At 49.0% G+C, this 6,000-nt stretch overlaps 1 long non-coding RNA gene across 2 annotated transcripts; it reads right to left on the reverse strand.

The window, feature by feature from the left end:
- Window positions 1-3,752: 3,752 nt before the first annotated feature.
- LOC148002654 (uncharacterized) lies at window positions 3,753-5,511 on the reverse strand. Of its 2 annotated transcripts, XR_015633552.1 has the most exons (3): window positions 5,435-5,511; window positions 4,406-4,605; window positions 3,753-4,208 (listed from the first exon to the last, which is right to left on the reverse strand). It is a non-coding gene; the product is annotated as an uncharacterized LOC148002654 (long non-coding RNA). The 2 variants fall into 2 exon arrangements; XR_015633553.1 differs by lacking the exon at window positions 5,435-5,511 and having other exon boundaries at window positions 3,753-4,259; window positions 4,406-5,197.
- Window positions 5,512-6,000: the final 489 nt, after the last annotated feature.

Here is a 6,000-nt window from a genome sequence, read left to right on the forward strand (position 1 = left end):
AAACTGGTCACCCAAATCACCTCTCCCTTTGTATCACTGTTGTGACTAAGAAGATATCAGGAAGCTGAGCACCTGCTCAATGACACAGATGTCCAATAGACCCAAGAGTTCTTGTGCCAAAACCAGAGAGGGATGCAATTTGAGGCCAGTCACAGTAGACCCCAGAGTGTCACAGAGGATACTGACATGTTGGGACATGGTGAAACTAATTCAGAAGCATTTTTAAATTCTATTTTCAGAATTCTAAGGCTGAGCAGTGGCACATACCTTTAGTCCCAGCACTGGGGAGGCAGAGGAAGCAGAGGCAGAGGCAAAGGCCAGAGGCCAGAGGGCAAAGGCCAGAGGCCAGAGGGCAAAGGCCAGAGGCCAGAGGCAGAGGGGCACAGAGGCAGACAAAGAGGCAGGAGGATCTCTGAGTTTGTTACACAGAGAAATCTTGTCCTGAAAAAACAAAACAAACCAAACAAAAAAGACAAACAAACGAACAAACAAAAAACAAAACAAAACACCCCAAAACAACAAAAAAAGAATTCTTCTCTTTGGAGGCAAGACCCTCCTCATCTGAGCAGCTTGCCAGTCAGTGTTCTGCTAGCAGCCTTCAGGTGAAGATGTAGAACTCTCAGCTCCTCCTGCACCATGACTGTCTGGATGCTGCCATGCTCCTGCCTTGATGATACTGGACTGAACCTCTGAACCTGTAAGCAGCCCCGATTAAATGTTCTCCTTTATAAGACTTGTCTTGGTCATGGTGTCTGCTCACAGCAGTAAAACCCTAGCTAAGATACCTACTATGAGCTTGGCTCCACAAAGTGCAAAAGCAAAGGTGGAACCATTCACTCATTTATTTATTTATTTATTTGGATTTTTAATTTTTCTTCCTTCGGTTTGGTTTTAGTTTTAAAGGAAGACACAAAAAATGTCTCTTTGCTTACAGGTGCCAATTTAGTCATTGAAATGAATAGTGTGAGGAATGACCTTACAAAACATGAGAGCTAATTACGTTGTTTTGCTAGGAAATCGGAGAAGAAGAAACTCGAGGAAGGAAGGGGCTTGCTGAGAATCTAAAGGCCACACACCACATGGCATGGGGCCTCACAGTAGAGACATTGTTTATATATGATGGTCATTTAACTGACCCCCTCCTGACCTCTAATTGTCTGATGAACTCTACAACTACTTGAGGAGCCTGGCGTATGTGTGTGTGCGCCATTACGTGACAGGGTTGGTTGAATGAATGTCGAGCAAGACCATAATTTATAGCTATTGATGCAGGCTCAAGAATAATGAAGAGATAAGTCCCAAGTCTGCTAGCCGTCTGCAGAGCCCTGCCTTCAGCATAGATGTCCTGAATATACACATCACTGTCACGTCTCCCCAGGCACCACCCTCTGGAGACTTCTATAACCTGCTACCTTCCAGTGACTCCACAGCCTACGCTCGTGAACTGTGTGGCGAGGGTTGGCCGAGCCATTTGGATGGGTGGGGGTTCAGGGTTCAGTGTACTTCAGGTATGCTGGCCATTTCACAAAGAGTCTGCCTCCTTGGATAGGTTCTTCCAGGAGTAAGTTGGTTGTACCAAGGACACTGATATTTGGTGTGAAATTTTAAATGGCGTGTGTCGGCTAAAGACACTGTTGGAGTTTGTTTCATTTCAGAATTCTACGTACCCCCCCACCCCTGCTCCTGAGCCTAATAACAATTTTACAGATTTTTTTTAAAATGGGGTCAGGTGTGAAGGTGATCCCAGCACTCGGGAGACAGAGGCAGGTGGGTCTCTGAGTTCGAGGTCAGCCTGGTTTACAGAGTGAGTTCTAGGACAGCCAGGGCAACATAGAGAAACCCTGTCTCAGGAAACAAAGGACCAATAACAAAAAGCAAATGGAAGAACCCACTGTCAACGACTCTTGACTCATGACTCTTGATTGTTTGGGGTTCTTTTCCTCTTCGGGAGAGAGACTGTAGGGTGACTCTGGGAGAGGAGTCAGTCCCAGGTGGTTCTGTCAGAGTAGCAGAGCCAGGAAGCTTCTGAGTGGAGGGAGCGTCTGAAGCTCACCTCTGTGGTAGCGTTGAGCCAGGAAAAGCCCTGAAAGTCCCTTCCTGGCCTCCTGGGACTGGCAATGGGGTGGACAGAATTCCAAGGCATGCTTAGGGCTTAGGGTGGGATTTGTATGACATCTCCCTCCACCAGGGCAGTGCTGGGGAAGAATGAGGGCATCAGGGAAGGGTAGTTAGTCTGGTTGCCAAGGGAGATCTGGGAGCATGGATATCCATCCATCCATCCATGCATCCATCCATCCACCCATCCATCTATCCACCTACCTACCCATCCATCCATCTATCCACCCACCCACTCATCCATCCATCCATCCATCCATCCATCCATCCACCTACCCATCCATCTATCCACCCATCCATCTATCCACTCACCCATTCACCCACCCACCCATCCATCCATCTATCCATCCATCCATCCATCCATCCATCCATCCATCCATCCATCCATCCATCCATCCAGTGTACCATGTGTGTGTTTGATACCCAAGGAAGCTACAAGAGGGTGTCTGACCCCTTGATACAGGAGTTACAGATGGCTGTGAGCTCCTATGTGGATGCTGGGAACCGAACCCTGGTCCTCTGGAAAAGCAATGAGTGCTCTGAACTGCTCAGCCATCTCTCCCTCTCTGCGTAAACAGCATTGCATTTTGTGTACGTATGCTTGTACGTGTGTGCAACTTGAAAAAGTCAGTTTCCCTTTCGACCGTGTTGATTCTGGGGTCAGACCTTGGGTTGTTAGGTTTGTTGGCAAGTGCCTGAGCCATCTTGCTGCCCACCTTTTCTGTGTTACCCTAAGAATGAGAGTGCGGTAAATTTTACAAAGGAAATGAGAGAGGAAGTAGGTTCCAGAGCCACTGCACACTCTGTCCCTGTGCACGCCTCTGATGAAGCTGACACCACCAGGAGAGGTAGAAACTGGGAGACTGTCAACTTGTCAGGATTGAGAAAGGCCCAGCAGGTTGGTTAAGCACATCTCTGAGTGCCTATAGCCTACCTCTGAGGGTGTCTGTGATTTGCTTCCAGAGAGAGTTAGATCAAGAGGGTTCCGATCTGACGAATGGATTAATGCGATGCCTTTATTGAGAGACCTGAGAGAGTGTAAAGGTGGAAGGTGGAGCCTAATGAGGTGAATGCAGTCACTGAGGGCAGGTCCATGGAGCCCTGGCCTGGCACTGAGTCCCTATCTTGGCTCCCTGGCTGCTGTGATATCACACCTTCCCCGCCACAGTGGACTAAGTCTTCTGACACTGAGCCCAAGTCAATCTTTGCTCTTCTAAATTGTTTTCTCAGGTGTTTTGGTCCCAGTGACCGAAAAGTGCCTGACACAGTAGCCTACTGTTTTTTTTTGAATCGCGTCTGGAGGAGTCTCTTCTTGGCCAGGATGGGTGAGGGCCCAGAGGAGGTGCTGAGCAGGGGTCGCTCTTGCAAGTCCTCTCATCCACTAGCAACCTTGTGGCTACGTACTCGCTGCGTATGTCCTCGCAGGATTTTGGTGCAGGGGACTGAAGCCATCCATAGTTTTGCACACGCTATGCAAATGCCCTCGTCTGAGCTGCACTCCGGCCCATACCTCACTGATTTTCATGTTGAAATTAGAAAATCCCCAATTAAGACACATTCAAAAACAAACAAACAAGACCTCTGCAGCTTGAGAGTCTCTTTTCTAACATCCTAACTCTATGGTAATAAAAAGTCTGTTTCCATATAGCACGTTTCTTTAATCACTTCAGTTCAGTTTTCCTCTTACTGAGGAGTATTGCATCATAAATTTATACACGAGTGTGTGGGATATAGTGCACATGGAGGCTTGCCCAAACTACCCAGATGTCCCCTGCATTCAGTAGGAAAAAAAAGAATTCCAAAATGACATTGTCTTTTAATATTCTCCCCCAAGGGACAGGGGCCACCCACAGCTGGTGTATCTAGGGTACACCAAATCATTCTGAAAGGACAGGCCAACGAATGGCTTGCTCCCCTCTTGGGACGGCAGTGTTGGCTTTGCTCACGTGGGAGGTTGATGAGGGCTGCGTGGAGGTGCGCCGTGCTCTTCTGGTCTGATTCTAGCTGGGGTGCGTCACGTGTTGCGGGTTGAATGATGTCGCTGACAATGATCTTCATTCCTTATCCTCGGTGGCCTCATTTGAAAACAGTCACTGCAGATGTAACCAGTTCAGGTAAAAATCCTTAAGGAAACAGAATGGGCCCTGAGACAATAGGGCTGGTATCACAAAGCTAGCAGATGTCTACGCACAAGGCGAGGGTGTTGAAGGGGGCAGGGCACGACGAGGGACTAGGAACTAGATAAATTCCCTGATAGCCAGCTACCTTGCAATCTCACCATCTTTCCTACCTAGTCATAGGACAATGGGGAGAGAAGCTAGAGCCGCCCGTCTTCTGACCACAGATTGCTGGTCACCGTCAGAGAGGAAGAGGCCATCTGGATTCTCCTGTGGGGCTCCAGGCAGAGCACAGCCCGACGGACACCTTGATTTTGGACTCCTGTCCTCTTGGCCTTTGAGACACGGTTCAGTGTGAGGCACTCCACAACAGCTATGAGGACAGTTAAGTCATTAGGGGCGGGAACATGGTAGCTTCTCATAGCTGTTAGGAGAATGCTGGAGGTGTATTAGAAAGAAAATGTTTCCTTAGACTTTTTTGTTTTGTTTCGAGACAGGGTTTCTCTGTGTAGCTCTGGCTGTCTGGGAACAGATCAGGCGGGCTTCAAATTCACAGATATCTGCCTGGCTCTGCCTAGGCTTAAAGGCATCACCACTGCCAGACTTGGACTTACTTTTTTTGACGTAGTAATTACAGTGTCTTATCAAGCTAGCTCACATTTTTAAATTGTTAAATCTTGGCAGGCTGGTTCATATATGTGGCATACAACTGGAAGTCTGGGGGTTTGCCTTCTCCTCATGGATCCAGGCCTAGCTGTCTGGTTTACACAGAACTCAGAATCCCCCTTTCCCTGCCGAGGTGGTTCCTCTGGAGACCTTTCTCATGTGCTGCTGCACCTGCCCATCCTCCTGGGGACAGGCCAACACTAGCTCTCCTTGGGTGCCCTTGATCAAACCCACAGACTGCCAGACAGGAAGCAGGTTGCTCCCTCTCCCTCCCTCTCTCTTCCCCTCCTTCCCTCCCCAAGGAGATTCAGGGATCTGGAGGACCAACCCTGTTTCTGGTTATTGAATAACTAGTGGGGCATCAGATGTCAGGGCTGAGGAAACAGAAGGGCTTACCTGTCCCACCACATGACCTCACAGCCTGAGCTGTTCTCAGGGTGTCAGCTTGCACTGTTTGTTAGGGTGTCTTTCAACAGGAGCACAGCTTACATCATGCTGTATTAAACACCTAACCTGCCCATTGTCTCCCTGCTTACCTCAGGAAGGGTAGCAGGTTAAGGTGCTGACTAAGCCCGGGAGAGTCTTGCCCCTTTTCAGACTTGAGAAGAGAAAAAATGAAGAGGGTCATTGTATCAGAATCCCAAACTTACCGCCCATACCCCCCCACACCCTCCTCACTTCCCTCACACCCTAATCCCCAGCTTGAGGCTTCCCTGGAGAGAGGAGCAAGCCGTCTGTCTCATCCCTGTTCCCTCACTCAAGATATCAGGGCCACCTGCAGGCAAGGACTACGCCATCTGTAGAGAAGCCACACTCGCAGAGGTCTTTGGAAGACATCTCTGACCCTTAGTCCATATCCAGAGGTGCTGTTTGTGGAGCATCTTCTCCCACTGGGCTTTCAACTCCAAGGCAAAGGCTGACAGAGTCCCTCAAAGATAGGATGTCTGGAAGCCATCTTGGCTAGCCAGTCACTGCTTTCTCCAGTGAGAACTGGACCGACTGGGGAGAGTGGAAAGGCGAGTAAGTGTTCCGTGTGATGCTACATTTATTTACCAGTTCACCTGTTCCTGCAGGCATTCAGCCATGTCCTCGACAAGCGTTT

The sequence above is a fragment of the Rattus norvegicus genome, chromosome 11 (genome assembly GCF_021556685.1).
Source record: "Rattus norvegicus strain SHRSP/BbbUtx chromosome 11, alternate assembly SHRSP_T2T, whole genome shotgun sequence".
Taxonomy (NCBI): domain Eukaryota; kingdom Metazoa; phylum Chordata; class Mammalia; order Rodentia; family Muridae; genus Rattus; species Rattus norvegicus.